Below are 14,275 nucleotides of genomic sequence, written 5' to 3'. Positions count from 1 at the left end.
ATAAATAATAAGCCCACCAAAGAGGTCTTATCAACTGGATCTGAAGCTTTTTTTTGGTAAAGCCTAGACATCTCATATTTTCCATGCACTCTTAATCTACTTTGTGCAAATTACACACTCAGACTTTTCTAAATTTATTGTAATTAGGCCTATATATTACAAAGGGACTGCTTGCACAGCTCCTACCTAATCTCTCATTTATATGCAGAATAGCAGAGCTAAAGAGTTTAGGATTTTCACATGTAATGCTGTTTTTTACCTAATCAAGTTATGCAGCTTAGTAGCTCGCTTCCCTGTGGTTCACACACATTTTTAAAATAAATCAGCATAGTCCTAGCCAGGCGTTAATGCTACTTTCGGCAACCTTTCTCTATTCACTGATTGTTCACCGGGGACACAGTAATTCATCACTCAGAAGTAAATGGTGCATGAGTAATCCATTTTAAATAATCAGTTTATAAGAGAAGCACTACAGAATCCAGATTAAGTTTAAATGAAGTTATGTATTTCTCCATTTTCTTCTTTAAACCACACAGCAGTGCCATGGGTAGTAGGAAAGGATGTCTATGGTTGAGTAAATCTAGATTATTCTAGATTTGTGAATTCATGTTTCATTCACCGGATGAAATTTCCATTTTTTAAAATGTTCTATGAGATTGATGCTGACTCACTTGTACTTCAACATTAATTATGTGTAGTTATGCTAAATCTGACATGCTAAGTGCTCGGGAGACCATGATCCCGGAATATGTTACAGTAATATTTCTATGAATTCAGCTTAGCCAGATAAGTTATGGAGTGATCATTGCTGATTTGACCACTCATCCAAGCTTCCAGCCACCAGTTATCTGTACTATAATACAAAATAACAGCACGTAATGGAGATTCACAGCACACCACTGTTCAGAATAATTCTTGAAAGGTTGAGGTTACCTCCAATATTTGCTGATTGGCCTTAGATTCTAAAATCTCAGCGAGAGCCCACATAGATAGAGGAAGTTCTCCTCTATAGACAGTCACCCTTCAAATGTAGAGGGCAAGAAAAACCTGTCAGGAGAGCCCTAGGTGTCTCTTTTAGTCCCCTCCAATAGCCAACTCACGACACAGATGAAAGGGATTCTTTCCAAGGCTTTATTCCTTTACAACTTAATGACTCTTTCAGATGCTAATCACCAGCAACTAAACAAGGAAACACACTAGGGCAGTTAGCAGAGTAGCCTAAGCTCCAGGTAAGGCAGTTGGTCCCCGTTAGAAGAGGAAGAGCGGGAACAGTCTGAACTTATGGGCTATGGAGAGGTCCTCCCTCTTACCTGGGGATCCTTGGGACGCGACCATTGTTTTAGCACCAAGCGGGCAGAGTGCTGCCTCTCGGCACCCTCCATCAGGCGCTGCTCCCTCCGTCTCTGCTGAGCGTCCAGCAAGATCCCATCTCCCACTTTCTCACTGCTAGGGTCACTATCTCTCTCAGGAATGCAGGCAGGAGGACTCTCTCCCTGTTGCTGTGCCTGTGAGAGATGAGCGAGCTCCTCTCCCACGGGTGGTTGGTTCTCCTCAGAATCAGAACTACTCTGGGGCTCTATGGGCTCAGTACCCACCGTGACAGAACCATCAGGTAAGGGACAGAGCTAAGGTGCTCAGATGAACTCCCTTTCTTCATGTGTACAACTTACGCATTAGGAGAATGACTAAGTAGGGCTAGATAGATTCTCACATCAATCTGAATGAGCATACATAGAGTGTGAACATGTGTGTCCAGTGTAACATGTAAATATTTCTCATGTGAGATCTGATCATTCCATGTTCTTCTGAGGCATTGGATCATGAAGAGCACTGTAGCAATTTCCGTGTTATGGAGAGGTTGGAGGTGGAGGGTGCAAGACCAGTCTATGCATACCTGTGTGCCCCCCCTGGCCCCATTAAGATTGTTGAATGCTTGAATAAAGCTGCTGTCTGCATGCATTCATATCTGATTTATACAAAGGTACTAGAATCCTACATAATCAAGGGTACAGATGATGTGTGCTTTTGCATCTGGGATGAATGAGTGCACATATACTTGTGTGAATTGATGAACACATGTTCACTTTAGGGTTAGGGTTCACACATTACAATCAGTGCCCTGGGGTACACTTTATATGGTTACATGAAGTTAACACACGTTCAGCAGTTTAAGAGAAACTATGAGAGCAGGGCTTTAGAAGATGGGTATTGGCATGAAAAATACTCAGTTGATATATTGCTATCTTCCACAGAGATGCAGCAGTGTGAATTCTTTAAAAAAAAAAAATCAAAATTAAAGCATGCACGTTGCCATAACAGCTAAAGGGCTTCTTATGAAACCAAAAAGTAAGCAAAGTAGAGGAGAAAGGCAACCCTTAAAAATGTAGAAGACAAAATTAATTATTTGACCCAGGAAGTTCTTACTAAATCATATTCAATACTTGGCTTGTAATGTAGTTATTCTTTTATCTAGTATTCCAATAAGCAATAAAGGACTTTCAAACCTTCACAAATTCATTCATAGCATTTGGAAATCTCAGCTCATTCTGCACAATAGCCGTAATTGTATCCATTAATGTAACACCCCATATTTTGTGAAGCCATTTTCACAGACAAGGTGTTTTAAGAGCCCTCCATTTTTTCCCCTGTATGCATGTAGGGAATTTTTAAAGTATGGAGCAGAGTAATATGTATCCATAAGCTGTTACCACAGTTATGCTTTAAAACATTATGCTTTAAACCAGGAAAGTAAATGTTGAATGTGTGTATGTGTGTGTTATTCAAGCCTGTCTTTAAAAAGGCAGACATCTACTTTGTGCTGCTGTTCTGAAAACAGAATACAATGGGTTAACCAACCTAATCCAGCTTTAGGTGTACTTTAAATTTTGGAACAGAATATGGATTATAATTATAGTTAAAATTCACATCCCACTGAAAGCAACAGAGTGCCGATAGCCCAGCATCCACACTCATTCCAGAAGCACAACAGATTTATGCCCACAGTTCCAGCGATTGATTTGTGTGCAGAAGCATAGATCTTCTTAGGTGGATTGGGCTGACTTATTGTGCTTGGAATGTCTTCTGTGCCTGTCCCCTCACCGTAATGCCAGGTTCTCTACAGATTTCGATAGGTGCTCTCATTGTTGTCACCATCTGCAGCATGACAAATTGAAAACGCCTGCTTCAAAATGCACTGTAGTTTCTCACTTGTCATAAAGAAAAATAATGCGGGCTTTATGCTCCAATATTAAGGGCATTATCTTGCATGTTCCCTAGAGATAAGGTGATCAGAACGTGGCAGGTGTGCAAAAGTTGCCTGGCTTGTTTGTTTCCTATAATATTCCTCAGTGTTCTTGCTGAGGAGGAATAGTACAAGCTTATGAATAAAGGGCCACAGAAAGGATTTTAATTCCAGACTTAACCATACTTAAAAATAAATGTGAATCAAATGTATAGACCAGGGTAGTCAAACTCAAATGGGATGGAAGGCCAAATTCACCACACCCAGCACTTGTCCAGGACCCACAGATATAATTATACTTAGTGACTGAAAAAAAATAATGACTTCATTTTCATCTGAATGTAATCATAAAATTAATTACTAATATCAGTCTGTCACTAAATATAAGTCAGATACTAAATTAGACACTAAAATTAGGCAGTGGGAATTAGAAATTGCTACTGATCTGTTCTTAAACATTCATCTGGAATTTTTTAGCCAGCTGAATCCTCCAAGCCCTGAGTTGGTTACAAATTACAATGCATTTAACCAGAAACCTCAACTCATTCTCTTTCCCATCTACTCCCATCTCTTTGTCACATCACATTTATAGAATGAATATGCTATGCAAAAAGGTTCCATATACATCAACACATTTGCCTGAGAGATCCCAGTAGCAAGCTTTCCCATCCATCTTGAAAGCCAGTTTTCAAAACAGGGACCAAAACTCTCCTGTGGGCTGCTACTGTGACACAGAGTAGCCCCTACTGGTGGTTCAGGACCTTGATCCTATGAAGGTCATCAGCTCAATAGCCTTGAATCTGATTTAGAGGCCAGTCCTATTGTCCTTAGACAGTATCTGAGGGGACATAGGATACTGCATATTTCCCACTCTGAGGCTGTAAACAGAGCTATGGATTTTCCCCTCCACCCCCTGCCAGCCGTTGTGGAAATTTCTGTGGTAGCTTCTCCTCCTGACTTCAGTGTGGTGACCTTGGAAGAGGATGAGGGGGGAAGGGGGCATGCTAGCCAGTAGGGAAGGGAGAGGAGAGGGTGTGTAGAGGCCAAGAAGGTGAGCAAGCTAGATGGTCCCAAAATAGGGATGTACAGACTGTGTAAAATCTGCTAGCGATGGGGGAGAATTTCTCCACGAAACTTCGGGGGGCTGAGTGCCAACGTGTTCGGCCCCCCGAAGTAGTTTCGGGGAGAAATTCTCCGCACCCCCACACCCCCCTGAATGTCCCACCCGGCGGCGGGTCCCGGCGGTGGTTCGTCAGGTCTTCGACAGGGGCAGAGGCGGCAGCCGGTCTTTCGACCAGCTGCCGCTGCCGCCATTAGGGGTGGACGAAAGTCACTTACCTGTCCTCGAAGGACATTCGCGGTGGGGGGGAGGCGCTTCGCTGGTCCCCCCGTGAAGTTCTGGCTGGGGGGGGAGGCTTCCTGCCTCGGCCTGGCAGAAATTCAGGCTGGGGGGGAGGCTTCCCGCCTCGCCCCGGCCGAAATTCAGGCCGGGGAGGAGGCATCCCGCCTCGCCCGGCCGCGAACGCGAAAGTTTAAAAAAAAACAAAAAACGCCCCCTGATAGGCTACGTGATGATTCACGTAGCCTATCACGGCTAGATCTGCAAAGTCAGCCATGATAGGCTACATCAATCGTCACGTAGCCTATCACGGGTGACTTAAAAAAAAAAAAAAAAGCACGTACGCTAATGGCGGCCCCCATAGGGAGCCGCCATTCGCCTTCCTTTTTTAGTCGCTGTAGTCTACGTAAATGTTTACGTAGACTACGGAGAAAATAAGGGCAACGCAAATAGCGTTGCCCTTATTTTCGCCGTAGTCTACGTAATCTTTACGTAGACTACAGCGACCAAATAAGGAACGGGAATGGTGGCTCCCTATGGGGGCCGCCATTATCCATACGCGCTTTTTTTTTTTTTTAAGTCGCCCGTGATAGGCTACGTGACGATTAACGTAGCCTATCACGGCTGACTTTGCAAATCTAGCCGTGATAGGCTATGTTAATCGTCACGTAGCCTATCATGGGGGCGTTTTTTTTTTCTTTTATTGGAATGGCAGCGGTGGCAGCCGGTCAAAAGACCGGCTGCCGCTCCTGCCCCGCTCGAACACCCGCCGAACCGCCAGCCGGACCCGCCGCCGGGAGGGACATTCGGCGAAGGTAAGTCCCGTCCCGGGGGGGTGTGAGGGGTGAGGGGTGCAGAAGATTTCTCCCCGAAACTTGTTCGGGGGGCTGAACACATTGGCGCTCGGCCCCCCGAAGTTTCGGGGAGAAATTCTCCGCCATCCCTATTATTTTCGCCGTAGTCTATGTAAATCTTTACGTAGACTACCCGGGCCCAAATAAGGAACGCAAATGGCTCCCACTATGCTATTTTTTTGGGGGGGGGTTAGCCATGATAGGCTACTTATGTAGCCTATCACGGCTGCCTGGCTGGACGCAAATGGCAGCTGCTACGGCGGCCAACATTTGTGTCTGCACCAGCCCGTCCGCGGTTGGAAATCCGGCTGCGGATGGCCCTGGCCGGCTGCTCCGCGGCCTGGCCGCGGAGTGGAGCTGGCCATCGAGGATTCCGGGGGGAAGGACTGGATCTCCTCCCCCCCATCGAGGATTCCAGGGGGAGGGACAGTGCGCCTCCCCCCCCACCGTGAAAGACTCTGCGAAAAGTTAAGAGCGTTTTGTACATCCCTAGCAGCCGGAGTTCTGGCCATGGACGGGCTGCTGCGGATACAAATGGCGGCCCCCATAGCCGCCATTTGCATCCAGCCAAGCTGTCATGACAGGCTACATAAGTATTTACATAGCCCATCACGCCAAGCCAAAAAAAACCCCCAAATACTCAGCATACGCAAATGGCAGCGGCTATGGTGGCCGCCATTTGCATTCCCTATTTTTCACCGTTCTAGCCTACGTAAATATTTACATAGGCTATTACGGCGAAAAATAGGGGAACGCAAATAGTGTTGTGGCTAACCCCACCCCCAAAAAACCCAGCTTATGCAAATGGCGGCGGCCACCATTTGCGTACCGTATTTTTCACCGTTTTATCCTACGTAAATATTTACGTAGGCTAGATAAGCTAAAAAAACAAGGAACGCAAATGGCTCCCACTACGCTATTCGCGTTCCCCTTTTTTTCCTGCCGTATTAGCCTATGTAAATATTTACGTAGGATAAAACGTTGAAAAATACGGAACGCAAATGGTGGCCACCGCCATTTGCATAAGCTGGGTTTTTTTTGGGGGGGTTAGCCATAATAGGCTATGTAAATACTTACGTAGCCTATCACAGCTGCAAGGACACCAATGGCGGCAGCAGCAGCCCGACCGTGGCCGGTGAGGAGACCAGCCGCCAGAGCCGCCACTGCCGCCACCGAATCTGCCACATCCTCCCCAGGTAAGTTCTGTCCTGGGGGGATTTGGCAGGTGGGCAGGGGGGCAGGAGGCCGTTCCACCATGGATTCTGGGGGGGCAGATTCTTTAGAATCCGGCCTCACTGGGATCCGTGGCAGAATTCTCTGCCATCCCTGTGTGTGTGTGTGTGTGGGGGGGGGGGGGTGCTTCAAGCCTTGGGAAGACTTCCAACCTGAAAGCTACTTTTAGACCTGGAGGTCAGCTTCACCAAGAATGCAGCTCATTTCCCCACCAAAGCATAACTTGGTGATGTCTGGAGCATCCCCAATTGGTCCTAAGTGTTAGATCGATTTGCTCAGCTAATTCCCCCAAGACCAGGGGAATGTGTATTTGAATCTTTGTAAACCTCAATAAATGTGCCATTGTGGTGTTATCCCTTCCAACAGTGTCTGAGTGTGAATCTCTTTGGGTGGGAATCACCTTCTTAGTCATAGACACCCTATTGCCAATGTCTAAAGATTCCTTATAAGATTCCTTATAAGGTATGTGTCTCATTAGAATGTGTGCAAGTTTGTACACAGGTCTAACTAGAGCACATCATGTAACAATGCCCGTTATTATTGTTGTTGTTGTTAGCAAAATGGAAGGCACAGACATTGCCGGAGGAGCCTGGGTGAGTACAGGCAGCTTGGTGGGGGGGGGGTCAGTCATGGGTCCAGGGGCACACGAGTTGGGGTAGAGGCTTGACGGGCACCCTGAGAATCCAGATGGAGTGGGGGGCCATCCATCCCTGATTTCAACCATTGCTTGAACTGAAGAAATGAGAGGGTGAAAATTTTCATTGAACAGAGATAAGCACTATCACTTGTTATCAGATCAAAATCTTTTAACCCTTTGTCAAGTGGTGGAGGTCAAAGGCACTCTGACAGCAGTGGGAAAAAATAATAAAACATTTGTATCAGTCTTTCCCAACTCCATGCTCCAGGTTGTCCTCAACAATGGTGAGGTATGAATTGTCACATGGTGTTTCAGGGCTCCCCCTCCTTAATTTAGTGAAAAAACTAGGGATGTACGAAAGTCACTTACCTGTTCCCGAAAGCTGATTGGAGGTGGAGGGGAGGCGCCCCGTCCCTCCCCCCAAAATTCTGGCCGGGGGGGAGGCGCCCCATCCCTCCCCCTGAAATTCTGGCCGGGCGGGAAGCGCCCCGTCCCTCCCCCTGAAATTCTGGCCGGGCAGGAGGTGCCCTGTCCCTCCTGCCACGAATCCTGGCCAGCCGGGAATGCAAATGGCGGCAGCCGTAGCCACCGCCATTTGCGTCCCTGCAGTCAGCCCTGATAGGCTACGTAAATCTTTACGTAGCCTATCACCTTTTTTGGTTTTTTTTTTTTTTTACTGGAAATGGCGGCGGCGGCAGCCGGTCGGAAGACCGGCCGCTGCCGCCGAACTGCTGCCGAACCGCAGCCGGAGCCTCCGCCGCCAGGGAGATTTGCCTGAGGTAAGTCCCATCCCAGGGGGGGCAGACCGTTTCACCACCAATTTCGGGGGGCCGAATGTGCTGGCATTTGGCCTCCCCGAGATTCGTGGAGAAATTCTCTGACATCCCTAGAAAAAAACAATGTTTTTTATCTGTATGGTTTGGGGAGGTTAATTCTACTCCTGTTGGAATGTCTGGGGCAACTGAAAAACCATGCACATAAGAGATTAGGGGTCAAACTGACCCCATCAAACACTGCTTAACATTAAATTACTGTTTAAAGTTATTAGTTACTCATTATGTCTAGAGATGCTTTACCCAGAATGTGTTCTGTCCATCTCATGGGGAAAATGGGGAAAAGAAAATATTTCCTTTATTTTCACAGCTTACAAATTACTCACTTTCCTTAGCATCACCACAAATGGAACCATGAGTCAATAGTACCCCACCCACAGGTCTACAAAAAACCCTATAGAAATCTGAAGGTTTTTTGTTTGTTTGTTTGTTTTGAATCCACTTATAACCTTCCTTGTGACCCAGCAAAATATTTTTTCTTCTTCATAGCTATAATTCTGTGCAAAATGCAATAATCTGGCTTTGGAGGTCATTTTGGCACCAACTGTGAAACTCTCTGACAGTGCTTTGGACCATATAAGAGTGTTACGACTGATGAACAAGTAGTGTCATTAAGTGGAAGGTGTCCAATAAGCCAATATAAGTGATCCAAACACACAAAGTCTGGCATAAAAGCCTGACTGTGTTGTGATTCCAAACATCATATAAGAATGTAAGAATATAAGAAGAGAATATCAAATCACGTGTTCAGTGTGTTCTGTAGTAGTGGTGGTTTCATTCTGTTAGAAGCCTGGCTTTATTTGCTTTGCTGTTTTATACTATCCCTCAACAGAAGCACCAACTGCAGTAGCCCTGCCTGTAAATTTTAGGAGAGAGTAGCCCCAGAGGAGTTTTTCTTCCAGGGCCAACACAAATAACCAAGGGGGTGTCTCCATGACAACAGAAGGAGATGGAAGGAGAAGCAAATCATGGCGTACTCAGATTTTTCAAGGAACATGCTTTGCTCCATGCAGAGCTCCACAACGAAGTGTATTGCACCAGTAAAAGTCGCTTCACAGATAGGGGGTGTGGGGGTGGAGTGAACATCATCTGACTGGCAGGGGCTGCTCAACCAATAAAAGAGGCTCCCCCCAGGTTCTCCCCCCTTTCTCCTCTGATAAGAGCTCCCCGCATTCAGGGGACAAGCCTCATTGACCTCAATGGGGGTTACTTCTGAGTAGACACTAATTGGTTTGTGTTGGGAAACACAGAAACAATCTCCCACTTTCTCTCCCCTTCCCTGACGTCCTGAAATAAACAATCATTTACCGAACGCAGTGTTCTAGCTGTCCTGCTGTGATCATTTGAAGCTTCGAAACTTCAGCATTAAGGCTCTCTAAATGCCTTATTTCAATTCATGGGAATCTCGCTGTGCATTTCTGGAACAAGCCTAATTAACCACAATGGGAGTTACTTCCAAGTAGACACTAATTTGGTTTGTGCTGGGAAACACAGGGACAGGAAACATCCCTGGACCAGGGTCATGGTGAAAGGCACACCCCTGGGCAGGGCTAGTATACCCAAGGTAAATGCGGGGGTTGGGGCACACAGCAACTATACTGGGGAGAAAGGCTTAAGGAAAAGAATTGGACTTTAAGCAGCCTCAGGAAATCTGTTTTCCCCCCAATAAGCTCCTGGGTGGCTGCTGGATGGCCACGACGTCATATATCCCTAACAACCTTCAAATGCAGCCACCTTGGAGTAAATCACTCATGGAGACACCCCACAGGTCTCTGCAGAAGAAGTGCTTTTATTAAAATATCCACTGCCTAGCATTGTAGAAAAACTCCCCAAAAACTCAAAGTATATTATATATATATAATAACATTGCCACATTAGGATGAACTACAGGATGTAAGAACCACTGAGAAATACCTTCCAAAGTGATTTTTCAAAGGCTTGTCAGTAAAACAATTTCCACAGGAAGATGCTTTTTGATGTAGATTTCACAGACCTAAGCAGAGTTGTAATCCTCAGCCATTTTGTGTAGTTAATATTACAGACTTGTACAAGGCACCCCATGCACCAGTCACACACACACACACACACACACGTAACAAAGCCATTTATGGTGCAATCGGGTACTTGCCTATCCAGAAGTAAGTCCCATTGATTTCAGTGATGCTTACTCCCAGGTAGGTGGGTATAGCATTGTGGCCTTAAGCAGTCAAAATGTACCACCAAGATGAGGCCCAAACCAGAGGTTCAAAGGTGTGTGTGTTTTTTCTTACTTCTTAGAGCCACCTCAGCATTATGTTTGCATAGACACATGTTTTAACTATACATCTAAACATGTAAAGTATGAATGGAACAAACATGTGTTTGGTCCCTGTGGAACATACCCTCAAGGCTGTTCCATAACTTACACAGCCACAAACTCAGGTTTGTCACTGGCTTTCTTCACACGGAGCTTTTATCCTGCAATTGAGATGGCTCCAGCATGGAAGTTTGGGGGCTCTTTAGATGACTCTGTGACCCTCCAAGGCATCTCCTGTACTAAATGCCTTTTGTTCTGTTTTTAAATAGATAGCAGATAATGAGCTATCAAATTACCCCACTGAGTTCCACTTGAGTTCCCTCTGTGAAAAGAGGAAAAGTGGCAAAAAGAGAAGCAAGGTCAATGAAAGATAATGGAAGGCTCAGATATGGGGAGAAGGAGGGGGAAAGGAAGTGGGGAAACAAGGGAGTTGTTCTGAGCCTGCATTTAAAACAGAAACAGAAAGCCCCATTTTAAATGCAGGATTTTAGGCTGGTGTAAAGGCACTCACTGAGTGACTCAGCAGTAGGCTGCAGCCAATTTATATGATTGTATGATACATATGTTTCCAGGCATCTGTTGGTCTCATCCAAACTACATGTTTAGGTATGGACGTTAAAAATCTTATGTTTATGCACCTAAACATACAGGGTTGAAGCCAACACTGCTTCTCCATTAACAGAAGGACTTGAATTTCATGGTGGCTTCTGTGAACAGAAGTGGGAGGCAATTTTCACCAATTCCCTTTAAAGGCTCCTATGACTCATTAAAATCTACTCTGGGCCCTCCACAACAGCACAGGAGGTATTGAGCGATGCAGGGGGAAGAGTGAATTGGCAAAAATCACCTTTGCTCCCTGATGTACATTATTGGAAGCCTCCACTGGACCCAAGCCCCATCCATGAATGAAAGAGCAAAGTTGGATCTAACCAATTGACTCCCAATCTGCTTGAACAGTTCTGCTTAAGTAAAATCCTATGGAAATCGATGGATCTTAAGTTAGTCATGACTGAATGGCTAACTTATCTCACTGATTTCAGTAAGTATAAATAACTTTAGCCATACTTGGGCCATAATATATGAAGAAGACACCTTCAGTGGCAAACCTGGATTTGTTCACAGCTAAAAGAGCCCTTAGAACTGCACTATACTGTGCTTTCTTTCTTGGCAAAAAATGTTTGCATCCTGTTTAGTGTCACCATTTTCTAGTAGCCTCCACAGACTACAACTATGAATTTAAAGTGTGAGGCTGATAGCAGAAAAGGATAGCTGGTAATAGCAGTAAAACCTGCATCTTCTCCCTTATCGCTGTGACAGTTCTTTTCACACTTCACTTCATTTTACTTCAGAGTCAGACCACGTTTCTGGTATTGACCTTATGCTCAAAGTGTGGGGAAATATATCTGTGTTTGGGAAGAGAGAAAAACTGCTATGTAGAAATTCAATGAAGGGTGTGTGTGTTTTAGAATGACCAGCCATAATATAACCTGAAAGTTACATGTATATTAAATCACACAAGTCAGCAGTATTATAAATGAGCAATATTGTCAACTTAATTTACATGCCAGTACTTTTTTATTCCACTTTTTACTTCTTTCCTTGAAAGCTCTTATTTATTGTTTCTGCAAATTAATCCTCTTGTTTTAACATCAATAACAGAGAAGCATGATGTGGCAGACATTTTGGGTGAGGATAGGAAGCTGGGATTCAGAAAACAATGTTCACAGGCATTTTTGGTGTGCATGTGAGTGAGTGTAAGTGTGTGTTTGTTACAATCCCAGCTACTGTAACCTTTCCTCATAGGGCAGTTGCTCCAGCGTCTTGATCATTTTAGTTTGAAAATCACTTTTCCCAACTCTACAATATCCTTTTTTTAAGTGAAGTGACCAGAACTGTACATGATTTTTTAAGTGTGGTTGCACCATAGATTTGTATAAGGGGAGTATGATCTTGACAGTTTTATTTTCGATTCCGTTTCTAATTATACCTAGTGTGGAATTTGCCTTTTTCACCATTGCTGCACACTGGGTTGACATTTTCATTGAGCTGTCCACAACAACCTCAAGGTCTCTTTGCTGGTCAGTCATCACTAGCTGAGATCCTATTAGCTTATATTTGAAGTTGGGATTTTCCCCCACCCCCAATCTGCATCACTTTACACTTGCTTACAATTGAATTACATTGACCTGCATTTGCCATTTTGATGCCCATTCTCCAAGTTTTGGGATATCCTGTTGGAGCTCCTCACAATCCCATTTTGTTTTAACCACCCTAAATAGTGTGGTATCATCAGCAAACTCGGCCACTTCACTGCTCACTCCTAATTCCAGATAATTTATGAATAAGTTAAAAAGCATTGGTCCCAATACAGATCCCTGGGTGACACTACTTAGGATTAAATCCAGGGTCACCAACCTCCTGGTTGGTCCCATGACCAACTGTTCTAGGGCACAGTCATTAGGACACTGAGAAATTTAGGGCATGATTTTATGCATGTTTAGACTGAAAAAAGATTGTACAATTCCCAGCATGGCTGGTTTAGGAAAGCTGGGAGTTGTAGGACGTTTTTTCTGTCTAAACCTGCATAGGAATGCACCCTTAACCTCTTTGCTGTGACTGGAACATGCACTTATCTAGTCAGTGGTGGGGGGATAATTGAAGTCACCCATTATTACAACACTTCCTTGTTTGGAGACCTTCCTAATTCCATTTTCCATCTCAAGATCATCCTGAGCATTCTGGTCTGGAGGATGATAGCATATTCCTTGTACTAAATTAGTTTTAGAGTCTGGTATTGTCACCCACACTGCTTCCGTGGAAAACCTTTTAGGTTGTCTAGTCTACTTGACACTATGCCCTCTTTGATGTACACAGCAAGACCTCCTCCAGTACACCTTTCCCTGTCCTTCCTATAGAGTTTTTATCCATATCCCACTGGTTCTCTCCATTCCACCAGGTTTCCATAATGCCCACTATAACGAGGTTCTCTTTTAAAACCAGGCACTCCAACTCCCATGTTCACATTTGCATAGACACACGAATAGACAGTGTCCCTCCCCAGATGTCTCTGGCATGTGCATTTTCTGCTATGGCACTTTGACTGGCTATCATGTGAAGCTCTCTGACAACTCCTGGCCATGTCTCTCAGTCCAGAATGCCCATGGAACAATGCTAAGTTGTGTCATCTGGACCAGGAAATACAGCTGGGAGGCTGACAGAGAGCTTTGTGGTTGTTTGGAAGTGGTTGTGAGGCTTTTTTTAATTTAAAAAACAAATACAGCCCTTAGTCATGTCATCTATAAAAGTAAGGTAAGCCAAGGTGCCCTCTATGACATTTGCCATATGGAGTCTATATTAATGTTTATATGTGTTTGCTATGTTAAATAGAACCCAGGTAAGTTAGGGTTGACTGTTTGGTAGTGTGTGAGTCAAAGGTGGAAGGGGCTTGTATGTATGTGTGAGGAGACTGAGTTTATAAAAGGCAGGAGCAGACAGTTAGTTGACTAGATAGGGAAAGAGACAGGGTTTGGAGATACAGATAGGGCCTTAGAGTGCGATTAAGCTACATCTAGATAGTAGGGTTGTGAGAACAGGAGTTAGAAGGGGCAGAGTAGGCTGGGTAAGACTGAGAACTGAGTGATTAATTATAAGGTATAACATCTCTTGTATTAAATAAACTTTAATTTGTTTGTTTTTACATTATAAAATCCCACATCTTGTTCATTTTTCTGTGGTACCAATAGTATTCATATTTCCTGGGTACTTCTACTGGTTGGGTAAAGGGAACCATTTGGGCATATTGGGTGTCTCTTTTACCTAGGGATGTCAGAGAATTCTGCCAC

This window comes from Heloderma suspectum, chromosome 3, assembly GCF_057233095.1.
Source record: "Heloderma suspectum isolate Gila_16-S chromosome 3, 16-S_ref, whole genome shotgun sequence".
Lineage (NCBI taxonomy): Eukaryota > Metazoa > Chordata > Lepidosauria > Squamata > Helodermatidae > Heloderma > Heloderma suspectum.
Note: the sequence above shows the minus strand (reverse complement) of the source record.